This window comes from Girardinichthys multiradiatus, chromosome 7 (genome assembly GCF_021462225.1).
Source record: "Girardinichthys multiradiatus isolate DD_20200921_A chromosome 7, DD_fGirMul_XY1, whole genome shotgun sequence".
NCBI lineage: Eukaryota > Metazoa > Chordata > Actinopteri > Cyprinodontiformes > Goodeidae > Girardinichthys > Girardinichthys multiradiatus.
In genome coordinates this window covers 36980932-36994367 of record NC_061800.1, presented here as the reverse complement: position 1 = coordinate 36994367, position 13436 = coordinate 36980932, and the positions used below count along the sequence as shown (strand labels likewise).

Below are 13436 nucleotides of genomic sequence, written 5' to 3'. Positions count from 1 at the left end.
GTCTCATTGCAGTTATTTTGGGATTGTGAAGTGTTAGTCACTAATATTAACAGACGGCAGAACAGAGTTTGGAAATCTCCTAGTGTTCCGGGAGAGCTGAGGTCAGTACATGAACAGCAGGCGTGTCTGTTATGTAGCTAATTATGTGCACAGTCTATCAAACCTTGAGACAGGCACTTGAATTTAGCCTGAATGCAAATATTAGAGGTTTGTTTTTATGTTTTTTATTCAGCCACATACAGTAAGGGAAGAATATCTGGTAAAAACTGACTAAATCTGGACATTACCAGAAATACACATTTAAATGACTGATTCACAATTATTTTGTTTACTCAAATTATAAAAAAACTGAGATGTTTACACAAACGCTTCTGTGATGTTTCCTTTAATGATTATTTGACTACAACTTCTACTTTGTACAGCCTGTTTTTGTGTGCTGCTTTTCAAAAACATTACACAACCTATGGCAAGCTTTGGCATTATTGAACAGCAAAACTGTACACACACACAATGAATTCACACAATTTCTTAAAATACAAGAATTTATTAACAAAAATAAGTCAAATCAAAGTCAAACATACTTCAATCAACGAACTATTTACTATGCTAACACAACCCAATTAAACTACCAAACAAAATGAAAGAATAAGGAAGACTAAGGGCTATGCACAATATAAACAAGTGAATCAAAGATGGCTGAAAACCATGACCGAAAGAGTGATGCAATATTACCATGCAATGATATTTATGTTTGAGAACCAAGGATTACTTTGAAGGTTCTGGGAATAAAGTTAAGTTAGTCTTGGAACTAACTTAGGCAATAATTGTTATACATTCAAACAACCATTCACAATGCAAGATCAGATAAAACATTATTTTAATAAAATGCCCTTTTAAAGAATGATTTGCTGAATAAAACCAACATTCTGGTGTTTAATTAGCTGCCTTTATTTATTAAAATAATATTTAACAAAATATTTTTAAGGAAATATTAAAATGATATTTAACAAAATATTATTTTGAATAAAAACCAAACCTTTTGGATAAATGGGTCTTAATGGTGTTTAATTAGTGGGCTTCGCCTAGTACAAATAATATTTAAGGAAATATTATTAAGGAAATGTTAAAATAAAATGTAAGGAAATATTTTGAATGACGACCAATAACTTTTCTGGGTAAATGATCTTCAGCTGACTCAAAGTGGGCGAGCACGTGTTCTTAGCCGTTAGGCTAATGCACGTTCTATGCATGTTTGGCTCCTTGTGTGGCTGTGGTGTGGCAGGGTAGCTTCTTTTCCAGGCCGTGGGGAAATCCGCTTCGATTAGGGCTGCTTCTGGAGGCCTCAGAAGAAAAGCCAAGTCAAGCTTGTGTCATTATACCCATTATATGAATGAATGCCGGATACTTGAACAGCAAATCTTTACTTTGTTGCATGTGATTGTAGTCACTCTGGATCCAAATTGAAGAGTTATGTCTGCTTGCTGGCAAGGAGACATTGGCTGTCCCTCCTTCCAGCTCCGCTGAGGACCTGTGTGGAAGAGTTGTGTATGTTGGAACATGCGGTTTTTATTCAAAAAGTGAAGTCACAGGGAGTCCGCTGTCCTTCTGTTCCTAGGCTGAGTTAGGAGTAGATTACTATGATTTATTTTGAAAATTCCAGGAAAGATCAAACTGGCCTTTAAATGCTGAAATCCATGGCTGGGGTCCCAACAGTACTGAAAGCTGAAAAAGGTTGTGCATGAATTTGTTTTCCCTCCTAGCACATTTTTGCAGTGAAAGGAAGGAACAGTCACCTATGAGGCACTGGCTTTAGGCTGCTTAGCTAATGACACAGTTGTCCAGGGGATGATGACTCACCACCATTTAAGACTTACACAGAGCAAGTAGGCACAGCTCTCCACCCATGCATGCAAAACTGCTGTCGGAGTTACAACTGTAGGAGTGAAGAAAATAGCAGGGACATTAGTGACAAGCATATTAACAGTTCCTGCACAATATGTTGTAGCCTAGCTTGTGTACTTACAATTACCATACACTTAATACACACACAAAAAACATTGAGGTCATGAAGTTCATGTCATCTGACCAGAGCATGTTTGCTGTGTCCATCTTCTGTTTTCTGCTGTGTTCATCTTAACCATGTAAAAAAAACAACCTTTTCTCACTTTTAAATCAAACTAAACTTTTCCTGTGTTAGGACGGTAGGGAATACAAAACAATATTTCTGTTTGCTGAATGCTAGAATAATGACAAAGAGAATTTTTGCACAATTGTTGATGTATTTTGAGGCAAAACCTCAAACACACTGCTTCCTTGTTTGACATAATGTAAACAGCCAACATATTAGTAAGAGAATTGTAGACCTCTACAGATCTGTTTTATACTTGGTTAAAACTTCCAGATAACTAAAGGTGCCACGTTTGTCTGTTCAAAAAGGTAAATTCAAACATAAACAGTATGTAAATGTCCAGTCATATTTTTTCAGGAAGTAGACAAGTTCAGTGTTTTTAAAAATAACACATTTTACTGCTAAATGTTTGAATTAATGGCAGAATAAAGGTAAAGGACCTTATGAAGACGCTACCTAAAGCTGGTAAGAGAATGTTATGATCAATGTCCCCTACCAAAATGGGCTGAGAGGCCACTCAGCTGGGAAGAAACCATAACTCCAAAAGCAACATAAAAATCCAGATTAAGCTATAAGTACTAGAGACATGCCCTGTGGTCTGATAAAAGTAAAACTGAAGTGTTTGTCCATAATAACCATCTGTACATTTGGAGAACAACAATAGTGAAGTTTACAACCTTCACATTTCACCTTTTTATCATTGATGAAAGGCAACAAAACCATTTCCTCCACATTCCTAGTTACCTGTGTGCCTATAAAACTTTAGAGGATACAATGCATTTAACACATTTTGATGGGAATTAATGTTTCTGCTTGCTTTCAAGCACAGACAATTTCAAAACAACAGCAGGTTGTGAAAATGCATTTGATCTCACTTCATTGCTTAAGTGTTTTGGTATCTGGCAGAAACACAAAAACTAAATTGGCCACACTAAATGTGAATTCCAGTGGTAATCTGTAGTTCTACACACGTAATTGGTAAATTTTGGATCCTATGCGTAACTCGTATTATTTCATATAAACATCTTATACTCTCACATATATCCTGTATATGAGAGACGTTGATCTAAACATAAGATTTTCAAATAATAAAATGGGTTTTACTGCAAATCTGTCAACAGACCATAAAATATGGATGCAAAACATACAAAGTACAGCAAGTCTTTTTTTCTTTTTTCTTGGATGTGGGGTCACCAGCATCTGGATTGGCTGAGCGGCGATGGTAGAGTTGAGCTGGATAATGTTTCTTCCTGGGCTATTGTTTCAGAGGCAGTGATGTGGTGTGTCTGGGTGGTTGCGGCGGCGGGGTGGGGTACGCCGGCCTCGAGCGATTGCTGCTGGCTGGGGACCTCTTGCCGGGTGAGTTTGTCCCGTCTTGGTGTGGGTTCGGGGGCTTCGTTGTGAGCTCGGTGCTCGACGGTGTCTGCCCTGTTGTGCCTGTGGGCGGGGGCTAGGACAACATTGTGTGGGGCCCTTGCCTTGCTGTCGCAGCACACTGTGTGGTGGCTGTGGTGCAGATGCTTGCAGCAGGGCTGTGTGTGGTGCTTGTGCTGTGTGGGTGTTGCTTCGTCAGCCTTTTGGGGCTGAAGCTCTCCTGTGGGAGTGTGCCCATGTGCTGTGGGGGGGGGTGATTCATGGCGTTTGGGTTCGGGGGCATGTGTTCGATATCTGTGTCATTGTTGGGGGTGGCCCAGTGGGGAGATTCATGTCGGGTTTATTGGGGGTGGAGGGTTCATGGGGTTGGAATCGGAACTCATTGGGTGTCAGGACTATTCTATTCTGTGACCGCTCTAGTTGGCGGGCTTGTTTGGACCATGTCTTTTGTACATGCGGGGTCTTGGGTCTCTGGGTCCATGGCTGGATCTGCTCGGGCATAGATGGCTGCCGGCGGGGCCTGTGGGCTCGTCACTGAAGCTCCCTGGGGCTTCTGCACTGTGGCTGCTGGGTGGTTCCCCTGGGATTCTCCCCTGCTCCTCTATGGGGGGGTTACAGTAATCCCGGCGGTGGTTCTCCTGGGGTTCCTGTGCTCTGAGGGGCCTTTGGATGTCTGTGGCTTGTTTCTCCTCAGTATCTGTCCAGGGTCCAGGGGGGCGGGTCTGTGGCTCCTCACACTCACTATTGCATGTTTTTATGGAGAAACCTTGTATGCACATGTGCGCTCACACTCAGACCCACAAATGTTCTATATTTAGCCGCATTTACCACTAAATACATCTTGCATTCATAAGTATAGTGCACCTTTCGGTAAAAATGCTGGTAAAATGAACGTTTCTGCAGGTGTAGAAGCAAGCAGGGTGTTATCTTGTATTCTCTTCATCCTTCTTTTTTTCCTCCATTCTATTGTCCTTCTCTCCCCTTTTCCTTTTTCCCACTCTTTCTCTCTTTCGTGCTTCTTTTTTTTTCTTTCCATTTCTGTCTCCGTGTCCGTAACAATTGAAATAATCCCAAAGCAGTTTCTAATAAAGTTTCTTTTGATGAATATCAAGCAGAGCTTTAAAGCATTAGCTATAATGCTCCACTTGTGAAAGTAAATCTGTTGGGCTTTTTTCCTGGCACTCAGACAACAGTTGTGAGTGCTTCTCTGCCGGACAGGATACGGTAAAAAAAAAAAAAGCAATTCTTTTTTCAAGTCAATAAGGGTCAGTGCACATGAATAAACATAAAGGACATTGGTGATGGTTAACTGCTGATCTGAAACAACATTAAAGCCAGCTTAAAGTAGGTCAAACTGAGGGAGAGAATGTTTTACTTAGTGAGAGGCGGAGAGGACAAAAGACTATTATAGAAAGATGTCACATGAAATATGCTCCAATTTAAATACATAATGACCCATAACAACCATAACACCTACACTAAAATATCTAGGTGCTATTATGTGCGATGGTTTGGTTGCATTAGGTGCAAAACCTGAGGAAGCATTAGTTTTGCCGTTTAACAGAAAATCACCATGGGTCACCAGTCTTTGTGTTAAAGCTCAGTTGAGTTAGATTAAGGCAGGATCTTTAGTACAAGTCCTGTTTCCTGCATTCGAAGCTCACCTGGCAGAGAGTGGACCCCACATGCACTTGAAGTTGTCCACTCAGCTGGTAAAGGTTGGAGCCAGTCATGTCGCCATTTGCCGCTTGTCTTTCTTTTCTGTTCTCACTTGTTAACTATTTTATTAGGTAAAGGTGCAAAAAGCCTTGGAAAAAACAGAGATAAAAAAGAGATGAGTTTTAATGATAAGAATGGAAGGAAATAGTCTTTTTTTATTATCTGTTTTTGGAGTGGCCTTGACTCAAAATGAATGCCACTGAGATGCATTAGTAGGACCTGCCCAGCCCCAGAGTACATATTCACAAACCCTCAGTGTGCAGTAAATCATCTGAAAAGAAGTGTGGGTCAGTATTTCAACATAGTTATGACAGAGAGAATTTCAGGTACTTTAATTTTTAGTGGCTATTATTTTATTTATTTGAATAGGCCATTTAGGCCTTGTATGTCTTTTTATAGTTTAAATTCATAAAACTTTTTTTTTATTAGTTTTTCTAAACCCTTTTCATTTATTTATTTAGTGAATAGACAAGGTTACTATTTACAACTAGACCTATGAGGTTTTGGCAGGTACTGACCCTCAAATGGTGAAAGTCACTTAAGAAGTCACAGATAAGAGCTTTAAGATTTTATTGCATCAATATAATAGATGAAAAAGGTTTAAATGTTCATTAATTGTCTTTGTAGCAGTTGAGTTGTGATAAGTTCCTTCAAAAGGTACAATACTGATAATAATTTCTTCGATTGGTTTCATTCTTATTTACCATGTCTGAAAGCAAATAGTTGCACTGCATTTCATTTAGGGGTATCAGAGTAGAGTTCAAAATACAAATGAAAGTCACAGCTTTCAGATTTTTATTTGTAAAAAGAACAAATAATATATATATATATATATATATATATATATATACACACACACACATTGCACACTATTTATGGTTACTTTGATGGGTAATATGAATATTTCATCCTATTCCATTAATTATTGTAATGGCCTTGGGTAACAGATGTAGAGAGTGCATTGCAGTTGAAAACAGCCTAGTGTTTCCAGATCATTGCCTTTCTTTTCTTGAAGCGATAAACACAAAATAATTCAAGTGACTTTGGAAAAAGGCCAGCTTGTGTCTTTTGTACCTCCTTCTCATTTGATGCAAGTGCTGTGGGTTGAAGCATCCTTTTAGCTTAGGTAAGGTATCATTAATGAAAGAGATCCTAGGAGGCATTATTGATCCACCCAACAATTTCATACCAAGCCCCATATTCACAATAAAAATTATTGCAGGAGTATGGTCATTTCCTCTCATTTGAGGTTTAACACAGAACTCTCTGAAGGACTTTACTTATTACTTATTCAGTCTCCCCTCAGGCCATATCATAAATGTCATCATATGCAAGAACAGATTTGTGAAAACCTATGTGGTATAAATTGAGTTGAAATGGCTGGAAACTCAGTCTTTCATGAGATGAGTGACCTTAGCACGTGGCATAGTGGTGGCTGACCCTGAAGATTTAATTTATTATTCAATTAATGGCTTCAATCACTTACCCAATTTGTTTTATTATACAAAATGCTTTTGGAAATGTATAGTAAACTATGAAAATGATAGAAAATTTAAGCAATGATTTTTAGCTGCATGCCAATAATATTTATTTTAGATGTATTATTATGAACAAGACAAAGAAGGATCAAAATAAGGACTGATACGTTTTATGGTAACTCATATTGAAGGGATGACTTACATATTTATCATTGATAGATAAAGAGGCCTTATCCACATTATTAGTATTATGTAGGCAACAAATCTGTAAAACTAAGATCTTCTGCTAAACGTTTCCAGACATTTCTTAGAATGAGAACTGAGATGGTTAAAAAGATTTTTCAAAAAGCACTAAAAAACAACTGTTTGGAGGGTTGTACAGGGGTTGTACAGGGGTTTTGCTGCAGGAGGGACTGGTGCACATCAAAAAATAAATGATTTCATGAAGAAAGATTATTATGTGGAAATATTGAGGCGGCATCACATTACAATACAGGAATATAAAGCTGGGGCAAGCACTCCACTAGGACCACTCTCTTGTTTTTCTCTGCTTCAAATATAAGCCCCTTGTTCAGAGGCAACTTGTAATAAAGAGAACTGTGGGAAGATGGTCACAGGAAGCTGAAGAAGCCCTGCGAGGTTGCTTTGAGGCTATAGACTAGAACGCATTGTGCCAGCCACATGGAGAAGACATTAATGCCATGACTGAGTGTGTAACCGACTACATAAACATCTGTGTGGATAACAACATCCCCACCAGAACGGTGAGATGCTTCCTCAAAAACAAGTCCTGGAAAACCATTGATCTGAAGGACCTTCTTAACAAAAAAAAAAGCCTTCAAAGAGGAAGACAGTGAATTATTAAGGAGTAAACAGAAGCAAATTAAAGTCAAGATAAGAGACAGCAAGGAGGTGTACAAGAAGAAGCTGGAGAGCAAGCTCCAGCAAAACAATATCAGAGATGTCTGGTCAGGGATGAAGATCACAGGCTTCAAGCAGAAGGACGATCGGAACGATGGATGGCCAGACAGAACCAATGAACTAAACACATTCTTCAATAGGTTCAGTTCAGAAACAAGCTCAGCATCCTTCTCTCCTGCTCACAGCCAAACAGACATCCCACCATCCTTTGACCCACAGCTTCCCTGTCACACCTCAAATGTTTTATCTTCCCTAGAGTCCAGTGCAGAGCAGCTCTGTGGGATTCTGCAGCACCTCTTCAATCTTAGCCTGGCCCAGAAAAAGGTTCCAGTGTTGTGGAAGACCTCCTGTCTTGTTCCGGTACAATCAGTCCACAAAAACCTGTTGCCCTGACATCCCACATCACAAAGGTCCTACAAAGACTCCTGTTGGCCCACCTAAGTAGGCAAACAATAAACTTAATATCTGGTCCCCCTTCAGTTTGCTTATCGCTGTGGAGTTGGAGTTCAAAAGTGCAACATAAACCTGCTTCAACAAACCCACTGTCATCTGGACAAAGCCAGCATCACTGTAAGGATCATGTTATTTGATTTCTCCAGTGCATTTACCACAGTTCAACCCAATCTGCTTTGTCAGAAACTCCAGAAAACTCAACAATCTCCTGGATCAAAGACTACCTGAAAAACAGACCACAGCTTGTAAGACTGAAGGGTTGTGTGTCTAACCAGGTAGTCAGCAGCACAGGAGCACCACAGGGGACTGTAATCTCAACATTCCTTTTCACTCTGTACACCTCAGACTTCCAGTACAAGACAGACTCCTGTCATCTGCAGAAATATTCCGATGATTCTGCACTTGTGGGGTGAATCAGAGATGGACAAGAAGCTGATAGATAGATAGATAGATAGATAGATAGATAGATAGATAGATAGATAGATAGATAGATAGATAGATAGATAGATAGATAGATAGATAGATAGATAGATAGATAGATAGATAGATAGATAGATAGATAGAATGTTCGTGTGTGTTGTTACTCTCATCTGAGGACCCCTCGAGATCTCTCTCTCTTTCAGCAAGTACACCAGGAGATGTGGAGGAGGCCGTAGGAGGGCAACAACCCAGCAGCAGGACCGCTACCTCCGCCTTTGTGCAAGGAGGAACAGAAGGAGTGCTGCCAGAGCCCTGCAAAATGACCTCCAGCAGGCCACAAATGTGCATGTGTCTGCACAAATGGTTAGAAACCGACTCCATGAGGATGGTATGAGGGCTTGACGTCCACAAATGGGGGTTGTGCTCACAGCCCAAAACCATGCAGGACGATTGGCATTTGCCAGAGAACACCAGGATTGGCAAATTCACCACCGGCGCCCTGTGCTCTTCACAGATGAAGGCAGGTTCACACTGAGCACATGTGACAGACGTAACAGAGTCTGGAGACACCGAGGAGAACGACCTGCTGCCTGCAACATCCTTCAGCATGACCGGTTTGGCAGTGGGTCAGTAATGGTGTGGGATGGCATTTCATGTGCTCGCCAGCGGTAGCCTGACTGCCATTATGTACCGAGATGAGGCCGAGATGAGGCCCTGGGTTCCTCCTAATGCAGGACAATGCTAGACCTCATGTGACTGGAGTGTGTCAGCAGTTCCTGCAAGATGAAGACACTGAAGCTATGGACTGGCCCGCCCGTTTCCCAGACCTGAATCCGATTGAGCACATCTGGGACATCATGTCCCGCTCCATCCACCAACGTCACGTTGCACCACAGACTGTCCAGGAGTTGGCGGATGCTTTAGTCCAAGTCTGGGAGGAGATCCCTCAGGAGACCATCTGCCGTCTCATCAGGAGCATGCCCAGGTGTTGTAGGGAGGTCATACAAGCACGTGGAGGCCACACACAATACTGAGCCTCATTTTGACTTGTTTTAAGAACATTACATCAAAGTTGGATCAGCCTGTAGTGTGTTTTTCCACTTTAATTTTGTGTGTGACTCCAAATCCAGGCCTCCATTGGTTAATAAATTTGATTTCCATTTATGATTTTTGTGTGATTTTGTTGTCAGCACATTCAACTTTATACAGAACAAAGTATTCAATGAGAATATTTCATTTATTCAGATCTAAGATGTTATGTGAGTGTTCCCTTTATTTTTTTGAGTAGTATATATATATATATATATATATATATATATATATATATATAGGTATCGCTACTTTCAAAATTCTGGATATTTATCCCTTACACCACGAAGTGTATCCAAACAGAGTATACACCTGCTTCAACCATGAACAAACAGTTTAATGAGTAATTAGAAAAAACAACAACAAACTTACCCTTCAACCATTCCTTTTCAGTCTAAGCTGAAATAAAAGCATATCCTTAGCCACTATAAACAAAAGGAAACTTAAAGCCGGCACCTACTAAAGATCCCATTCTGTTCGTTGCAGGCCTGAGTGTGATGCACGTCCGTTCTTCTCTTACCCGTGAACGTCCCCGATGACCATGTCCCCAATCTCCTGACAATGTCCCCAAAGGAAGCCGTCCTTGCCGTAGCCTCTCCGGTTCCTTCCCACGTCTTCCCCGAGGTCGGATAATCCACACCGCGGCCCTCGCTCTTTGTGCTGGCTGGCCGCCGACCTCCCGTCGACTCCCGGTAGCAGTTAGCCACTGAGCTAGCGGCCTACAACAGGATTGTTCGCCGCTGTGTTTATCACCCACGCAGCTCCCACTGCATCAGGTTGTTGGAAGTGTTTGGTCCACACACTCCCTCCTCTCCAAGCCATGGTCAACAATTCCCCCAGGTTTTCCTTCCACCACGGCTGTTCACTCCCTCCACCTGCAGCTATCTCTCTCTCTTCTTCTTTCACCCTTGTTGAGGTCAAATAATGCTATCACTGATATTCTTGTGGCCTCAACCTCTCCCAGTCCGGATGTCATGAGAAAGAACAGATGAAGAGCAGGAAATTAAGATTAATGCAAGTTTAATTTGGAAGATAATAAATCCAATGATAAACCCGGAAGGATTGTTAATTATTATTACTCCCAAGGATTATTAGTGTCATTTGATTTGTTTTTCTGTGTCTGTATCATTGGAATGTTTTTCCTCATGTACAGCGCTTTGAGTGCCTTAAATAAACTTGACTTGTTGTAATTCAGCAAAATAACATGAAACACAAATAGCTACTCTCCCTTTGCTTTTAACTGGGGTATATAGCAGTGAGCAGACAGACATTAAATGTTGCGGTGCACGTTTTAAAGGCTGGCCATTCACAAAAGCTTCAAGCTCCGAGGGGAGAGAAGCAAAGCAAGAGCATTGAGGCTCCAGCATAGCAGAACAGTTCAGAAACAATTTGGAATGAGGGGAAAAAAGCTATATTTATAAACTGATTAAATCGCGTTTTAGACTGCTTATTGGTAGCAGATCTGATCTTCTTTGTGTGCTTGTGAATTTTTGCAGCCGTAAATGGTTCTGGATGACGGCTTCATCAGCCGTTCTTCCCTCTTCTGCGAACCGGCGCAGAATCTTTTAGTGGTACGCAGTACCGGACTGTACCGACTCACTTTCACCCCTGCACCTAGAGAAGCCCAATGATTCCTGCGGTTTCACTGCATGAAATGTACTGAAATTGATCTGACAAGTTGGATAAAACTGAAATGAGGTTGAGGAGCACAAGCTTTTCTAATTAAAGAATGATCAGTTCTGTTACATTTCTCAAGAGTGTATGGAAAATAATCGGCACTGTTTGCTGATTGCTAATTAGGTTTTGAAGGTAAAATACTTTAAAAAAATGTTTATTAATGTTTAAAATGTATATCACAATAAAACTATGGACAGGAAGCTGAAGCCGATGGAACCGTGTCTCGAGAGGAGCCATGAAGTGTTTCCAAACTCAGCTAACAGAAACTGTTTAATATCCACTCAAGCCAAAACCAAAGCCTGGAGCTGGTGGTGCTCCACTGCATCCAGCAGATCTGGTAAGATGCAGATGGTCTCACAGGGTCCTCATCCCATTCCACAGTGAAACTTCACTGGAGGCATCAACAGTGCTGTTGTAAATACATTATGCGTGGCCAGCACTAGAGGCAAGTTTGGAATCATGGGAGGAACAGAAAAAAAAAAACATGTAAACTGCACTTTAGGCTGGTGAAAGAAAAAAAAAGGACAAACAGCCAAGGCCAATGAGTTGAAGACTGCAGTGACAGCTGTCAGAAAGTTTGAACAAAGCTTTGTTTCTTAACAATGTTGTTAATGTTTTCTGTCAGTACGCCATACAGTGCCTACTTTTGTTGTTGGCACCCCTGATAAAGATATGCATAAAAGCCTTAAAATGCATTGTGTTATGGAGACTTTGTGACACTAAGATGTCCCTCTTTGCTCTCCAATGGTGAGCTTTGGGGATTTCTTTTTTAATCCTCCATACCATCCTCCTCATGGTCGGAGGACAAACTTGGGTTCTCCTACAGCCTTGTTTGTCACAGTTCCATCTGTTTTAAGCATTTTTTTTTTTTTTAGCTTTGCTCTGATAGTAGATGTGGGCAACTTTAGAGGAATAACTATTTTCTTGCAGCATTTCCTTACTTATATTTATCAACACACATCTGCCTTATTAAAATCACATTTTATTCTTGCCTTTCCTTTTTGTCACACTGACAGTATTTTGAGCAGTTAAAAAACTGTTAGGTGTGCCAGTAATTGTGGCAGCAATGACTTTTGTGAAAACAATGCCCTGTTGTGGGGTATCAACAGCATGAATAAATGTACTCAAATTACAGGTTAGTGCAAGATTCTGCTACCAAATGAAATGTATTTGAGAGATTTTACCACATCTTTGCCAGGTGTGCTGATACTTGTGGGGTGGTGCTGTACATCATGCTACAGAATAATTAAGAAAAAACAATGTATAGACAAAAAACTATAGTATACCAAATGCATGGAATACTGTATTCAATTTTTTTTTTTTTGAAGTTTGAAGAAAATAAAAACGAGCAACACATTTTATTAGGTATTAATGCTATTCTAGATCTTGGCCTCTCAAGCTATAGGTACATTTTTCAAATCTGATTTCTAGATCAGGTCAAAAGTCAAAACAATGCTGAGCAAATCCCTTGTATTAAGGTTACCTTCAACTTACCAGCAAAACAAATGCAGCTTTAATTGTTGACTGTAAAGTTTGATTATTTAATATCTGAACCTAAACTTGACTGTCTTAATTATTTTGTCTGCCTCCGAAAAAGTTTTTTTTTGGAGGGAAAATCAAAAGAACTTAAGTCACAGATATTAACTATATTTAATACACAGCAACATATTTTCATATTTAATTATTCATCCATCCATTGTCTTCCGCTTATCCGAGGTTGGGTCACGGGGGCAGTGGCCTAAGCAGAGAGACCGAGACTTCCCTCTCCCCAGCCACTTGGGCCAGCTCGTCCGGGGGAATCCCAAGGCGATTCCAGGCCAGCCGAGAAACATAGTCCCTCCAGCATGTCTTGAGTCTTCCTCCCATCCCCGTGGGACGTGCACGGAACACCTCACCAGGTAGGCGTCAAGGAGGCATCTTAATCAGATGCCTGAGCCACCTCAACTGGCTCCTCTTGACGTGGAGAAGCAGCGGCTCTACTATGAGTCCCTCCCGGATGACCGAGCTTCTCACACTATCTCTAAGGAAGAGCCCAGACACCCTGCAGAGGAAACTCATTTTGGTCGCTTGTATCCGTGATCTCGTTCTTTCGCTCACGACACAAAGCTCATGACCATAGATGAGGATAGGAACGTAGACATACCGGTAAATCGAGAGTTTCGCTTTTTGACTCAGTT

The 13436-nt window shown here is 40.8% G+C and overlaps 1 long non-coding RNA gene across 1 annotated transcript; it reads right to left on the bottom strand.

The window, feature by feature from the left end:
- Nucleotides 1-4680: 4680 nt before the first annotated feature.
- On the bottom strand, nt 4681-10429 carry LOC124870995. The gene is made up of 3 exons (XR_007038921.1): nt 10103-10429; nt 5167-5309; nt 4681-4709 (listed from the first exon to the last, which is right to left on the bottom strand). It is a non-coding gene; the product is annotated as an uncharacterized LOC124870995 (long non-coding RNA).
- Between the last annotated feature and the right edge of the window lie 3007 nt (nt 10430-13436).